This window comes from Thalassophryne amazonica, chromosome 12 (assembly GCF_902500255.1).
Source record: "Thalassophryne amazonica chromosome 12, fThaAma1.1, whole genome shotgun sequence".
Lineage (NCBI taxonomy): Eukaryota > Metazoa > Chordata > Actinopteri > Batrachoidiformes > Batrachoididae > Thalassophryne > Thalassophryne amazonica.
Genome location: NC_047114.1, coordinates 99,200,506 through 99,217,420, shown reverse-complemented (window position 1 = coordinate 99,217,420; position 16,915 = coordinate 99,200,506). Strand labels below are relative to the sequence as shown.

Here is a 16,915-nt window from a genome sequence, read left to right as displayed (position 1 = left end):
TTACGATGCTGGAGTGCTCGCAGAATGGGTATGAAAATGTTTTGATCACGACTGATGTGTTCAGTAAATTTACGGTGGCAGTTCCAACACGTGATCAAAGGGCTTCCACTGTGGCCCACATGTTGGTCTCAGAGTGGTTCTACAAGTTTGGCGTTCCAGGTTGTCTGCACTCTGATCAGGGACGTAGTTTTGAGAGTGCCTTGATTCAGCAACTTTGCTCGCTGTACGGTGTGGAAAAATCTCATACTACGCCCTACCATCCAGCCGGCAATGGGCAATGTGAGCACTTTAATCGCACTCTTCATAATCTGTTGCGGACATTGCCGTTGCCGCAGAAGCAGGATTGGGCTTCTTCTTTGCCTCAAGTCCTCTTTTGTTATAACACCACACCACATCAGAGTACAGGAGAATCACCATATTATTTGATGTTTGGCCAAGGCTTCCCACTGACTTTCTCTTAGGGAGGATTGAGGAACCTAGATTAGGTGAGGTGCAAGGCTGGGTGACTGAGCACCAAGAGAAACTTAGGGTTGCTTTTGGTTGCGCTCGGGAGCAGCTTCTTGCAGCTGCGAATCGTAGGAAAGAGCGCCATGATCAACGTGTGCGGTATGCACCGTCGGTAGGCCAGCGGGTGTATGTGAGGGATTATGCTGCGCATGGGCGTCATAAAATTCAGGATCTGTGGAATTCGGTGGTCCATCAGGTGGTGAGTATTCCATCTGGGGAGGGTGCAGTTTACACCGTGGCTCCTGTTGAGAACTTGCATAAGGTCCGGGCTGTGCATCGTGACATGTTGAAAGCTATCTTGGGACCTTTGGAGGGTAATCAAGCTCCACCTTCCTCTGTACCAGAGACAGCCTCACTTGAGGACTCTTGTTCCTCTGATAGTGAAGTGTTGCTCTTGGTTTCAGAATCCCATCGGCCTGTAGTTTCTCCTGTTCCCTTAGTAACCCCTGCCTTGTGTGTGACAGATCGCAATCGGAGTGGAGCACCTGCTCTAATACAGTCATCTGAACCCTCGTCTTCCGCTGATGTTGACCAGCCGAGCACCAGTGCTCAGGTCTTGCGCCAAACCACTCGTTCTACGGCTGGTCAACATTCAAATATACATCGGCTATACATCTGGGTAGTAATCAGGCTGCTGAGCGGGTTGCTAGAGTTCCAGAGCAAACTTCAAATCTTCAGGTTGCTATCTTTAGGCCTTGGTCTTGACCTTTTATCGTCGGGACGACGATATAAAGGTGAGGGGTAGATGTGGTAGTGTGGAGTGTGTATGCCCTCCCCTACATGTGTTTGGAAGTTCTTGGTTGTGCGCACCTGGGTTGATTATGTTTCTGCACGCACCTGGGTTCTGATTGTGTTTGATGTGAGCCAGGGATATAAATTCAGTGTTGTTTTGTGGCTTTGATCTTCTTTTGCTTCCTGGTCTGTCCCGTGAGGCAGCATTGGAGTGGCTTTACTTGCTGTGGTGACTGCGTGCGTTCATCATTTTCCTTCCTCTCTGGAGCTTTGGGTGGCTCTTTATTAGTGGCTTGGAGTGCTGCTTTACTCCAAGCACCACTGCGGCTTACAGCTGCTGCTGTTCACGGGCGTTTGGGCCACCAGCATCTGATTTGGGGTAAGCGACCGGTTTCGCCTTTTTGGCCCATTCTGTGCGCTTTTATGCACGTTGTCTGGAGGCTGGGAGTGCGGCTCCACTGGGGTCTTGAGCAGACTGGTGCGTCTTCTTACTGGTGAGTTGCTGGTTTCTGTCTTTTATAAACAATTATAAATTATTTTGGTCTGCTAATGTGGTGTTTACATCACATGGCATGTGCGCATTCAAATATGTATTTTTTTTTTATTATTAATGATTTTTTTTTTGCTTTTGTTTTGCTTGATGGTGAGCTGCAGAGCTTCTTAGCAGACTTCCTGTGTTCAGAATTTGTCAAACGTGTGTAAATTTTAAATGTCACTGTCAGCTGAGGCATGCCTCACCTTTTTAATGTCAGTGTGTGTGTGCTGTTCTGCATGTCGGCTTCACACACACTCTGTAGCTCCCACAAACATTTTTCCAGTTTCATGATTAATCAGTTTAACAGTGTACTGAATAAATTGTCCCTGTGTGTGTTCATGTTGTCTGATGTGACATCGTGGGGAATCCCCACTCAAAGGGCCTATTTACATGAAACTGCATATTTAAATGGGGCGTGGCCAGGGAGGAGTTTGGTTCCACGTTCAGTGGGATGTACAAACTGAATGTGTGTGAATTCATGCCTACACACTTTCATACATCTGAAAATATTTGTGTTTACACCAGATTCAGGGTTTTGTCGTACGCTAACTTTTAGTATAAAGTCCACGCAAGTCTTTGTACACGAGGCTCCTGGTGTGCGAAGCAAAGGAAATTAAAATGTCCTGTGTGAGTGAGTGAGAGTCTCTATACAGCAGTCAACATCAGTGAAATCAGACATTATATGTGTAGACGCCTCATGGACTGTCGCTGCCTATTGGTGCTGACGTATCAGCCAGCCGCCATCTTGGATGGGTCCCTGTTGCGCCCCCAGTGCATTTATTTGTATTGAGAAAGGTTTTGCCCAACTACAGTAATCTGTAACTCCCCGAATTTTTACCCGATTTTTCCCATGGTTTGGTTTGTTAGACTGGGGTGGTGGTCCCCATATTATAAAAAGGGGGACCAGAGAGTGTGTGCCAACTACAGGGGCATCACACTACTCAGCCTCCCTGGTAAAGTCTCCTCCAGGGTGCTGGAAAGGAGGGTTCTGATGATAGTCGAACCTTGGATTGAAGAGGAACAATGCGGGTTCCATCCAGGTTGTGGAACAACCGACCAGCTGTTTACTCTCACAAGGATCCTGGAGGGTGCCTGGGAGTATGCCCACCCAGTCTACATGTGTTTTGTGGACTTGGAGAAGGCGTATGATCAGGTACCCCGGGAGATACTGTGGGAGGTGCTGTGGGAGTATGGAGTGAGGGGGTCCCTTCTCAGGACCATCCAATCGCTATACTTGCAAAGCGAGAACTGTGTTCAGGTGCTCGGCAGTAAGTCGGACTCGTTTCCGGTAGAGGTTGGCCTCCGCCAGGGCTGTGCCTTGTCACCAATCCTGTTTGATATTCACGGACAGGATACAGAGGCGTAGTCGGGGGGAGAAGGAGGGTTTCCAGTTTGGTGGGATCAGGGTCTCATCACTGCTTTTTGCAGATGATGTGGTCCTGTTGGCTTCATCGGCCAGTGACCTCCAACACTCACTGGATCGGTTCACAGCCAAGTGTGAAGTGCTTGGGATGAGGATCAGCACCTCTAAATCTGAGGCCATGGTTCTCAGCAGGAAACCGATGGATTGCCTACTCCAGGTAGGGAATACGGCCTTGCCCCAAGTGAAGGAGTTCAAGTACCTCGGGGTCTTGTTCACGAGGGGACGATGGAGCGTGAGATTGGCCGGAAAATCGGCGCAGCAGGGGTGGAATTGCATTCGCTCTACTGTACTGTTATGACCAGAAGGGAGCTGAGCCAAAAGTCGAAGGTCTTGATCTACTGGTCAATCGTTGTTCATACTCTCACCTATGGTCATGAAGGTTGGGTCATGACCAAAAGAACTAGATCGCCGGTACAAGTGGCCGAAATGGGCTTCCTCAGGAGGGCAGCTGGTGTCTCCCTTAGAGATAGGGTGAGAAGTTTGGTCATCTGTGGGGAACTTGGAGTAGAGTCGCTGCTCCTTCGCGTTGAAAGGAGCCAGCTAAGGTGGTTCGGACATCTGGTAAGGATGCCTCCTGGGCGCCTCCCAAGGGAGGAGACCCTGGGGAAGACCCAGGACAAAGTGGAGAGATTATATCTCCACACTGGCCTGGAAACGCCTCAGGATCCCCCAGTCAGAGGTGGTCACTGTGGCCCGGGAAAGGGAAGTCTGGGGTCCCCTGCTGGAACTTTTGCCCCCGTGACCTGAACCTGGAAAAGTGGTTGAAGATGTGATGAGTGGTTTGTTAGAAATAGCCGAGATTCAGTTACGATACAGGATGCTGTCACACATTTAAAATATGTACTTTCATGCTGAAAGACTTTGTCTTATGCTCTTTAACAAAGACATATTGTATGGCATAGATAAACATATAAATTAATTTTATAATTTAGTAAAGAAACAAGTTTGGATTGTTCATTTGAATTTATTTCTCTCTCTCACGCATACACACGGGACATCACTTTAATTTTCTCTGCTTCGCTCACCTGGTTTTGTTACAAAGATGAATCAAATAGACATGCACATCCAAGATGTGTAGAACAGGGTGCTGGATCAAGGTGAGACAAATATTAACGCAAAAATCCGCACAGCCTAAGTGCTCCCATATAAATAAATAAATAAATAAATATTTATTTTATTTATTTATTTTTGCATACTTAGGCTGTGCTGATTTTTGCTTTATATTTGTTACAAAGATGAACATTTTTTTTCAAGGCCAGGAAAAGAAAGTTCCAGGTCATTCCAGGGTCTTAAACTACCCTGTTAAGCTTTTGACTGGGGCTGGAGAGCTAAAAGCCTCGAAAAAGAACTGTGTTTTACACAGCTTCTTTTCCATGTGCTGACACTCTGTAACTCCAGTGGAGTTAATTTTGCAATGTGGTGCAGCCTTACTTTGTGAAATACAGACACCACTCAATTCCAAAGAATTGTGAAACAACAGCGTGTAAATGGATGGAAATGCACATAAATGCACTCTTCCTTTTGCTGCATTAACGAAAATTTGCTTAAGAGTTGTGATACTGGTTGACTGGAAACAGTTAATGAGAGAGAGGTCCAGTTCCTGCTGTAATAATGTTACATCTAAGTGCTGTTTATTACAATGACATATTACAAATGGTAAAATCAAAATCATAATTATTGTTCAATCTTATTTGTGAAAGCTAATCCCACGTGATCTGGTTTCTATAGCAGCTCAAAATACCGACAAATCTGCCCACTCTCCATTGACTCTGGTTGTCTGTGGTGCGAGCCTATTGTGAAGAGACTCAGCCAGTAAGGCAGCGACGCTAGATTACACTGCAGCAAGTTATGAGGCGTCTATGTATATGTCTATTTGGACTCATGGGTAGCCGATTTTGTGCCGATTTCAGCTCCCCTGCAAAAGTACGCCCTTTTCGGGAAAGTGCATTTGCAGCTCCTCACGTTAAACTCACATGTAACTGCACAGATATAGTTTGCGCAGACAAAAACTTGTATTTAACTGGTCAGATATACAGTTTGCGCTGACAAAAATGTACACATAATGATTCTTATTACAACCCCAATTCCAACCCTTACGAAAAAGTTCAATAGGTTTCTATAGGATTGTGTAGAGGTCTTATAGCTTTCTATATAACACCTATAGACACGTGACCTACAGGGGTCTTGGCCTATAGAGACCGACAGCATTTTACAGACATAAGGACCTATAGGCGCCATTGCCTATAGAAGCCTATAGGTTTCTATAGACATGCCAGCATATAGAAACACCATATTAATCAATTCTGGCATTTTACTCAAATTTAGCCAATAAATTATCTGATAGAAAAAAAAATGTGGAATTTGGATGAAAAAACAGATTGTTTTATTTTGTCTGCATATTTTTATGCAAGATAATGTTGCCACTGTACTAACAAGGAGACATTACTTTTTGTTCACTTGTAACTATAATATATTTGAGAAGTGTGTGTATATACACATCACACTTATACACAAGCAGATATAAAAGGCAAAGTATAAAAAAGTTACACAACATTACAAATTCAAAATTATTAAATGTATATACTCGTACATAATCACATATCATCTTCTTTGTGGAAACTGCAGTACGATCAAACACAAGTATAGTTGTACACATCCAAACAGGTCAGCATTAATGCAGTTTGCTTCAAATGGTTACTATAACATCTGTAACTGAAACTACACATGCATATGTTATATCAGGTCAACCCGTATGCCAGTGTATATATGCCATATATGTATATATGCCATGCAAATAATTTCAGTAAGTGTATACAATCCTGTAGGACCGTTTATATCCTATATGCCAGCGGTGGTACGAAGTCACTAGCAAGTCATACTCAACAAAAATATAAACGCAACACTTTTGGTTTTGCTCCCATTTTGTATGAGATGAACTCAAAGATCTAAAACTTTTTCCACATACACAATATCATCATTTCCCTCAAATATTGTTCACAAACCAGTCGAAATCTGTGATAGTGAGCACTTTTCCTTTGCTGAGATAATCCATCCCACCTCACAGGTGTGCCATATCAAGATGCTGATCAGACACCATGATTAGTGCACAGGTGTGCCTTAGACTGCCCACAATAAAAGGCCACTCTGAAAGGTGCAGTTTTATCACACAGCACAATGCCACAGATGTCGCAAGATTTGAGGGAGCGTGCAGTTGGCATGCTGACAGCAGGAATGTCAACCAGAGCTGTTGCTCGTGTATTGAATGTTCATGTCTCTACCATAACCCGTCTCCAAAGTCGTTTCAGAGAATCTGGCAGTACATCCAACCAGCCTCACAACCGCAGACCACGTGTAACCACACCAGCCCAGGACCTCCACATCCAGCATGTTCACCTCCAAGATCGTCTGAGACCAGCCACTCGGACAGCTGCCGAAACAATCGGTTTGCATAACCAAAGAATTTCTGCACAAACTGTCAGAAACCGTCTCAGGGAAGCTCATCTGCATGCTCGTCATCCTCATCGGGGTCTCGACCTGACTCCAGTTTGTCGTCGTAACCGACTTGAGTGGGCAAATGCTCACATTCGCTGGCGTTTAGCACGTTGGAGAGGTGTTCTCTTCACGGATGATGCGAAGGAGATGTGTTGCACTGCATGAGGCAAATGGTGGTCCCACCAGATACTGACTGGTATCCCCCCCAATAAAACAAAACTGCACCTTTCAGAGTGGCCTTTTATTGTGGGCAGTCTAAGGCACACCTGTGCACTAATCATGGTGTCTAATCAGCATCTTGGTATGGCACACCTGTGAGGTGGGATGGATTATCTCAGCAAAGGAGAAGTGCTCACTATCACAGATTTCGACTGGTTTGTGAACAATATTTGAGGGAAATGGTGATATTGTGTATGTGGAAAAAGTTTTAGATCTTTGAGTTCATCTCATACAAAATGGGAGCAAAACCAAAAGTGTTCAAGTCAGCTTGCAAACAATTGGTGGTCATTATGACTTGAGACTTGCCAATCCATGACTTGCTAGTGACTTCGTCCCATATTCATGCATATAGTTTCAGTAACCATTTGAAACTGTCTGCTAAAATAATGTTCCTACACAAATGTTTTGCATGTTAGAACTTTGCCTTTTGATTTTGTCACGTATAAATTTTATTTGATATTTTTAGTGAAATCCATATTTTAGCTGTCCTAGTAGTTGTACGCTTATATGTGAATTTGAGCATACACATTTACATTTTTCAGTCACACATTAACAAAAGTCTATTCGTGTGCAGAATTTCTGCTGGTCAAAATTTACCAGTCCTGGGCTATATCATTTATCTCAGTCCATGACAAATGCATACTGTATTTCCTCTATTAGAAGCAAACCACTAGAAGCGCATCTCAACCAAAAATTCCATTCTTTAAGTACAGAAATGTTAAAATATTACTTATTTTGACCACAGAAACCCCTCTGTCATTTACGTAAGCACATGCGCTTCTGATTGAGAAAATACAGCACATGTATTTGACATTCTGCAGTCTAATAGCAAAATCTGTGTTGACAGAGCTTTAGGATTTCTGTAAAATGACCTTTTGGGTTCTGTTAGTCTTATGTACTTTTGTAATAATGTAATAACAATCTATTAAAACAATTTCACAGGCTGTTCTATAGGATTCTATAGACAGACCTGGAGCATTCTATAGACTGTACTATAGAATTCTATAGAGGGCCAAGTTCTGCTAACATGTAAAACATTTATGTGCAACCATCAATACACAACTTAATCCCAGTAGAACTGAGAAGGCAGTGGGCACAGGTAAGATGAAACATTAGATTTCATAAAAATACATTTTTGCAGGATGTCTCCTGGATAAATACAAATATGTGGGTTATCTGCATGTTGGTCAATATTTACAAGAAAGTCAGTTGAACAGCCGAGCCTTGCATCAACAAATGATGGTCTTCATGTAATGCTGAATGGCTTTACTAGTATGATATTTTCTTTATCACACAAACAAAAACCATCACTCATGCACTCATTAAGTCCCAACTTAAGACAGAGAAAAGTTTCAATTCTTCCATATTTATACACACCATGAGTAAATGCAACATAGCAGTTGCAACGCCGAGCAGATCAAAAATAGTCACTGCTGGTGGTGAAAAATAAATCTCTTGTATACAATGGCGGAAGTGTGCACTTGGTTCCCTGTCAGTCTGCTTGCAGCCAGTAACTTTGATGGAGGCAGGATAACTTGCTCTCCTTTGCCAAGAGCACACAAATTATTTGAAAACACGTTTGTGCATTTTGATTTAGTGTGTCTGCTGGCCAATGAGGTGTACAGGACAGACACATCAGTGTTCTCCTCCATGCAATTAACTGCTAACTCTGTCATAACCTTCATGAGAGAGAATGTCTCACAAATCTGCAAACCAACTTCCTGGGTACTGTGGAAACACCTAATCAAAGTCCTGTTGTATCCCTCAAAAACAAAGGTGTAAGTTTCCCATAAAGGGCCAGTGCTGATAACTGACTGGGCAAAATGAATCAATGAGTGGACACTGAAAGTGCAATGTCTTATTCTATACAACTGCTCAGTCATTAGAAGAAACATAATGAGGCAAGTGTTGCTCTCACAAACCTTTCTTTCAAAAACAGTCTCACTCATAAATACCAAATATAAATAAGAACCAGTGTTTCATATACACGGCAGGTAAAATTTCCTGAAATACCACCAAAGAATAGAACAGGAGAGCTCGCCATTCAGATACCTTTCAATACTTTTACGTTTTGAGAGACCTGGGGCATCTGGTTATTTCACTTCGAGGTGCTATATCCTGCAGTCTTTATAAAGGTATACCATGAACAATGTCATTTATGTTAGTTTCTCTCAAGAGTTCATCAATATTTCGATTTTCAAGGGCAGCTGCCACTTCTGGTACTTTCGTCATTCTTTGCAGCTATGTTTTGACGGGCATCCTGAGAAAAAAAACTACCTTCTGCATGTGAGATGTCTGCACTGAATTCATTGCTGGAGTTTGTACAATCCTTGACAATTTCTTGGGGCCAAGATATGCAGTGCACTCCATACAATAACAGTGAACCTGAAATTGAAAAAGAAGAATGGTATGAATATAAGAACATTGAAACCTGCTAGAGCATGGTCGTTTTTTAATGCACAACAGAAACTTGAGCAACACTGATTATCAATGATAAGCAATCTGTACCCCCCCCCCCCAAAAAAAAAACAACACACCAACAAGAACATGATTTACTAGCATACCATGGCAAATTAGAACAGCACAGACTAATGCTGCATTTACACATAACGACAAGTCACGAATGCCACGAAGTATACATTCTTGGCTGCTGATCACTTTAAGAATGTCAGGAATGTGCCAAGAATTAAGCAAATATGACATTCGTAACGCATCCTGCCTATGTGTAAATGCAGCATAACTCCCTTATATGAAACACACTGGTCAGTACAGGTGATGACTGAATACAAAATAAACATACCTCATACACTGAATCTTCAACACTCTTGTACAGCAAACACTTTGATGTAGGAACACTGTTTGGACAGTGTATATTCATCAAAGAAAGAAGATCATCCAAAGAACTATGAGAAAGACCATGCTGCAAGACATAAGACACTATCAGCAGTAGACTCTGTGACTTGGTGATGGGTGCATCTGGATAAATTGGAAGATTTCCATCTTCAAGGCTGAATCCCTAAAAAAGGCAAAAAACAAAAACAAAAAAACAAACAAAACAAAACACACACACAAAAAAAACAGTGAGTATCAGAAAGGTGTAACATTAGTCACGGGGCTGATATCAGAAAGAGCCTTAGATAAACATGTGGCTGCACCCATCAGACATGGACTGTTTGTAGTTGGTTGAGCCATAATTTTTTATTATATGAATATTAATTCTGACACTATTAGATAGGCGAGCAGTGACCACTCACTGGCTATGACTATGCATATATTGTCATCATGTATGAAGAACGGTCTCACAAATATATTTGCAAATAATAGAAATTTGCACATAAACAAGACTTCTAAAGGACCACCCAGGAACATGCTCAGATAATAAGACAGGATTCTGATTTGCAAATTTGGAGAGGTCAAAAATATGAAAAGCTCAAGAATGGACAGACACTTATGAGGAAAGTCAACATATCAGTTTTGTAACAGAGCTAAAAAGATGTTTTCATATCAATATATACATACCGTATTTCCTCTATTAGAAGTGCATACGCTTATGTAAATGACAGATGTGTTTCTATGGTCAAAATAAAATAAGTATAAATATTTTAAAAGTCTTGTATACAAAGAATGAAATTTTTGGCCCAAGGTGCACTTCTAATAGAGGAAATATGGTACATGTATGTTTGAAGTAAGAAAATATTTTAATCCGTTTTTCTTTTGTTAAGGTTAACGTCGTGAAATAAGTAGACAATTCATACGGTTACAGTGCATAGAAAAACCAAACACCATGTTTACTCTAATAGAAGGGCATGTGCTTATGTAAATGACAGAAGCAATTTATGGTCAAAATAAGTCATATGTTAACATTTCTATATGCAATAAATACAATGTTTGGTTTAAGTGTGCTTCTATTTATTTCTATAATAGAGGAAATATGGTACATAAATTGGTCTCATTCATGATGCTGACTTACCCGGTAATTATCATCTGGCTCATCTCCTTCCTCCCCATCACCATGTTGAAAATCATCATCTTCATCATCTCCTCCAGAGTCAACTCCATTGTCATGCCAGTCTTCATCATCCCCTGATCCATTTCTTCATTCTGTCCTGAGTCTCCACCCTCTTCTTGCCCCAAATCATCCTCGCCTTCCTTGTTGCCATCAATATGCCAAGTGTTATCATTTTCAACGTTACGAACAGATCCATCATCACCATACCATGTCTGCTGAATCTGCTTGGTCTACTTCATTGTGAACATCACCCTCGGTTCCACTGTCCACTAGATCATCCTGTTCTAAAACCACCCCACCATCTTGAGAACTACTATGTTGAAACACAGCTCCTTCATTGGTAAGTCAGTTTCAGGTTGTTCAACATCAGTGCCACAGTGGTTACAATCAATTCCTTCATCAGTCTTTGGATGCTCCTAGGGAAAAAATATAGGATACATGCACCTTTAGCAACATGAATTTCAAGTATGCACAGAAGTGGCATTTAATATTTTTAATCTTGATTGATGTTTAAAAGCCAATATCATACTCTGATATCTATATCCTGATCATATGTAAAAACATTATGCTTCTACAAAAATCTGTTATCTTAGGAACGGATCACTAGCTCTTGGGAGGGGGGTGTGGTCAAGGAAGGAATTTTTTTCATATAAATCCAAATTGCTTTTTATGTTTTACACTGAATATTTTGCTATTATATTGTTATATACAAAATGCAACTTTTATTCCCTTTTCCTCAGATACTGTATTTTCTCTTTGAAGCTCAGGTGATATCTACATGTTCATGGTAACAATAAGTCATATTTTTAACATTGGCATTGTATTGTCTGATGCTATCCCTACACAACAGTACTAGAAAATGCATTCCCCCTAGATTACCCATGTAGAATATAGCGTGAAACTAAAAGGGCGCTAAAACTACTTATCTTAAACTTCAAATACCGTATTTGCTCTATCAGAAGTGCACCTAAACCAAACACTGCATTTACTGTACAGAAATGTTAATGTCTTATTTTTACCAAAAGTGTATCATGTAAGTGCATGCACTTCTAATAGAGCATATACGGTGCAGATAAAACTGAAACAAAAATACTGCAAGCCGAAGGCAGTCAGACTCCAAATTATTTTAAGCGCTTTATTGCTCTAATTTTTTTTGGAAGATTATTTCTCCATATTATGTTTTCTTTTGGGCAGCACGGTGACTTAGTGGTTAGCACTGTTGCCTCACAGTGAGTAGGTCGTGGGTTCAATTCCCGGGGCCTTTCTGTGTGGAGTTTGCATGTTCTCCCCATGTTTGCGTGGGTTTCCTCCTGGTGCTCCGGTTTCCTCCCACATCCAAAGACATGCGGGTTAGGTGGATTGGAATCTTTAACAAAATTGTCCTTAGGTGTGTGTGTGTGTGTGTCTGTTTGTGGCCCTGCGACACACTGGCATCCTGTCCTGGGTGTACCCCACCTCATGCCCTATGACTGCTGGGATAAGGTCCAGCCCCCCGCAGACCCTTGATTCGACTAAGCGGTAGAAGATGGATGTTTTTTTTTGTGAACCCTCATGATCAAATGGTCTGGCCCTTAGTTTGATTATAATGGTGTGCCTTTATGTTACATGTGTTTTTCTTCGTGAAAGAAATCTTAATATTTTCGCATGCCTCGCTCTGTTAGTCTCTTATTTTTTTAATACGCCCCCCAGCAATGCTACAATACTTTTGGAGTCGCCCCCCCCCCCCCCCAACCCGGTTGTTAGCGACCCAGTCTAAACAATAAACACAAGGCAAAACGGATCTCTTTTGTACTTACGGGAGCAGCCGACTGAAGAGTTGGAATCAATGGTTTCACCACCTACAATTCTTCTGCTCTTTCGTCGACTGCATCTCGTTCGTTTCGGAAGAGATATATCGGGATTAATCCCACGTTGTCTGTAACGTTGTAGAAGAATGTCAACCCAAATATGGCCGTCGGGTTGTTGTTCTTCTTCTTCGTTGTCGTCTTTGTGTTTAAAGGCGGTTGGCAACCGCCACCAACTGGACTGCAGTGTTGGTCAGGAGAGACCGTCTGGTGATGTGCGCATGCGTACAACAGAACAGCGCCCGCAATGATTCAAAATAAATCCATTTTTTAAAATAAATAAAACTAAAATTTAAAATAAAATTAACCTTTCAGTTTTCTTTATAAAAACATCAAAAACTTAGATCAATGTGAACAAATAAACACTAAGTCATGAATCTGTCTCCGGGTCATAGGTCGTTATATCCCATGATGCCACGCGCCCATAGGATCGCGCTATTTCAAAATGAGGCTGTTTTTGGAAAAGGACCGCGTTATTTTCGTCTGTTCCTTTTATTTCGCATTTACGCTTGTATTATGATGAAATACGGCCTTTTTGAATTCTTTGAGGAAGATGCCGTCGGAGTAGGCGAAGTGGATTGTTGGCCACGAAGAGATTGGAAGTAAAACAGAGGTATGTATTATGTTACGTTGTTTAAAAAAAAAAGCTTTTAAACAGCGATCGCCTCGGACATCACACAAGAAGCGAGGAGTTCCGAGTGCATACGTGGGCTCATGAGTAGGAAAAACTCAGCTCGGGATAAAAGCGACACGCCGCACCGCCGCCATTTAACTCCGCAAAGTGGCCCCGCCCCCAGCCCCGCCCCGCCCCGCCCCGCCCCCAGCCGAGCACCGACGCTGCTCTTTCACCGTGTTTCCGCGACGACACCGAGCAGCCGGGCATGGCTTCAGGAACGGGAATGAATAAATAATACACACACACACACACATATATATATATATATAACACATTGCTTATTAAGTATGCAAATTGGTCTGAAAAAAAGAATTGACATTTTCAACTCAGTATGTTACAGTTAGGTTTTCACAGAAGTATATATTTAGATTCTAAACATGCAAAATAATAAATGTGAAAATAATTCAATTTCAGATCCTAATACCTTAAAGAATTAACATTCATGTACCTTCTATTTCAGATGATCTTCCAAACTTGCACCACACTGCAAATAAATATGCAAAGAACACAAATGTATGTTTGCAGTCACCAAACCAGAAGGGTGAGAGTGAAAAACTCAAGGTTTGACTCGTCCTCAGAAGATGACCGTCCACTATTGCAGGTACCGTTTTCTATATTTGCTTCTTGAATCATCAATGTGACATCATTATGTGACACAAAACAAACAATACTTGTGCCTGTTTGAGGCAATTTATCAACATGGCATTTAAATTTACATGCTTTCATGTCCTGCAAATTTCACCATTATCTCGATTGGGAAACTGAAAATAAGTTGACAGCATTTGTGCAGTTTTTGTCAAAGAAATACTTCTTCTGGAATTTGATGGTGATTTTGACAGCGTATGCCCTCCAGTAACATTGCTCTCTTAATGGCAGTTTAGGGATTGTTTTCTTGCTTTCTAGACGGGCCGCTTCACTGCCGACCCGCGCTGACCAACCTGCTCCACTTTCTAGGACAACCCGCTCCACTGTCTCAAGACGACCCGCTCTACTTTTCAGTTGAAAGAATCACTTATTTAATGATAGAAATGTAGAAGGAATAACACTTACTGACATGACTGAGTGAACATGACATTGTGCGCTGCAGATGACGTTTGTATATAATTCGTTAACCACTTTGTGTAGATATAAGAAAACAGCAAATTTTGTTAGGGGGATAACATTAAGTTATCTGTTGAATAAGAATGAAAAACAAGTGAATGGTATCTGGTAAATAAGAAATATCTAGGATGACCCGCTCCGCTTTGAGTGGAGCGGGTCATCCAGCGCAGGTCGGTGTTGGAGCGGGTCGTCCAGCAAACCAGAGCAAGTCGGCCAGCGCGGGTCGGCAGTGGAGCGGGTCATCCAGACACCGTTTTCTTCATGAATGCACTATGATAGTGTCTGTGTATGTCCTTGTCACGTGTATTTCACTTTAATGCTGCATGTATGACTCAGAATATAATTTTGTCTCTGTAGATTAAGAAGAAAAAGAATGTGGTTTCAAAGAACAATGATGAAGAGCTGGCAAGAGCTATATAGAAGGAAATGAAAGAGAAGGTATGTATAAAATAACATTATGATTGTTTCCAAGAAATGGTATAATAGTATATACAGATAAAGTACATTTACTGCCGTGCTTTACATACACATCATATTAAACTGTTCTTTTTACCACACATGTACAGACCACAACGGCTTCACAAGAAGGAAGAATGTATTTTGAGTCCTGAGGTAAGCTACATCTACAATTCTTATTGTTCTTTGCTTGCTTTATTTATCATCGCAACTTTAATTTCAGTAGGGTTAAATTAATCATGATTATTATTCTGTTACAGAGTGAAGATGATGATGAAGTAATGGACAAGAGCATGCATATTGCATTGGTGAGCACCCCATTGCCCTTTTTAACTCATAAAACACCCAGTGGCAATAGTGTCAGTCATTTTGACTTTGTATAATTACTGAACAATCTGCATTTATTTACAGCTGGACTTAACTCCCTTGTTGCATTTATGTGTGCCAATGATGTAAAAAAAATTGACAATAATTGTACATTGTGTCAAATTTAAAGTGGCACCTCCACATATACTGGAATTCTGTTTTTTCTTTAGCATAAGGATAAATGTGTGCACACATACAAGTATATTTGCTTTCTTATGGGGGGGTCAATTGTGAACAAAAATCATGTTCTGTGCAAAAAGCCAAATTATTTACTTGGTGCAATTTACTGGTAACATGTACCAGATTAAAAAAAAAAAAAAAAGTCACTGCCATTGAGTTATCTTTCATTTTGGTCAGTTAAAAAGAGAGAGAGAAAAAAGACAAAATAATAATGGAATATTAAAAATTAAACCAGGCAATAATATTTTTTCTTCCATTTGTGCACATCAAGCCTCCATGGTGAAAAAAGGATGTGTTTCTTATTCTGGACAATACTTTGTATACTGTTTGTTGTAGGAAACGTTTTACTGTTGTACATCATCTCAAGCTTTATTTTGTGCCTAACCTAGTCTCTTTTAATTTCAGGTAACTTTGTGGCCAGGGGTGGCCATAACAGTTTGGCAAAAGAGGTTACTAAATGCAAAAAAAAAAAAGTTAAAGAATACACAAACACCCTGCTGTGGATGATTCTCACACCAGAAGTGCTACAATCATCTTCCCTCACTGGAAAGAAAAGCAACGCTTTTAAAGATGTGAGAGCCAAAAAGAAGCTGCCTGGTGTAGTTCATAATTGGTAAGTTAACTGGCATAACAATAACATTATTAATGCAATGCCTTACATATATTTGCTCTATTAGAGGCGCACCTAGACCAAAAATTAAATTTTTTCGATACAGAAATATTAAAAATTACTCATTTTGACCATAAAAACACCCGTTATTTACGTAAACCCATGCGCTTCTAATAGAGGAAATATGGTAATGTTTTTCCCCAGCTTTGGGAACTGGTGGTATAATTTAACTAATTTCTTGGAAAATTTTTGAATCTGTTTTAATTGCTGTTAAACCCTATGCTGGTTGGTTTTGCTTTTATCTGTATGCTGCATCCACAAGTTAGATTTTATTTTACATATGCAGATTATATCAAAGAACAGACCCGTTCTCCTGATGTTCAACCAGTCAAAACGGCCATCACTCACCTCTTGAACACCGAAGACAAACGCTTGCTGAAGAAGTGTGATACCGCTGATTAAAGGCTTGCCCTGAAGTTAATGTTCAATATTTCATCCAAGAAAATTGTCACTTTTTGTGTATTGCTTGTGTATTTGTGAAATAAATTTTATATTTAAATGTTTAATTGTTTCCATTATCCTTTGTATATTTTATGGCATTATGACTTGTAGGTTCCTATAGAGATCCTATAGGTTGGCCTATAAGCTCATAGGTTCTGATAGAAATTCTATAGGCCGGCCTATAGGCTCTTACAGAGATCCTATGGGTTGGCCTGCGGGCTTTATAGCTATCCTATAGGACTGCCTATAGAGGGCCTATAGGTG

General features: G+C 40.9%; 2 long non-coding RNA genes across 2 annotated transcripts; both read left to right on the top strand.

Moving 5' to 3' along the window:
* Positions 1-13,236: 13,236 nt before the first annotated feature.
* LOC117522199 lies at positions 13,237-15,143 on the top strand. The gene is made up of 4 exons (XR_004564168.1): positions 13,237-13,374; positions 13,898-14,038; positions 14,896-14,976; positions 15,105-15,143. It is a non-coding gene; the product is annotated as an uncharacterized LOC117522199 (long non-coding RNA).
* An 872-nt stretch (positions 15,144-16,015) lies between these two features.
* On the top strand, positions 16,016-16,713 carry LOC117522203. The gene is made up of 2 exons (XR_004564171.1): positions 16,016-16,153; positions 16,497-16,713. It is a non-coding gene; the product is annotated as an uncharacterized LOC117522203 (long non-coding RNA).
* The last annotated feature ends 202 nt before the right edge of the window (positions 16,714-16,915 follow it).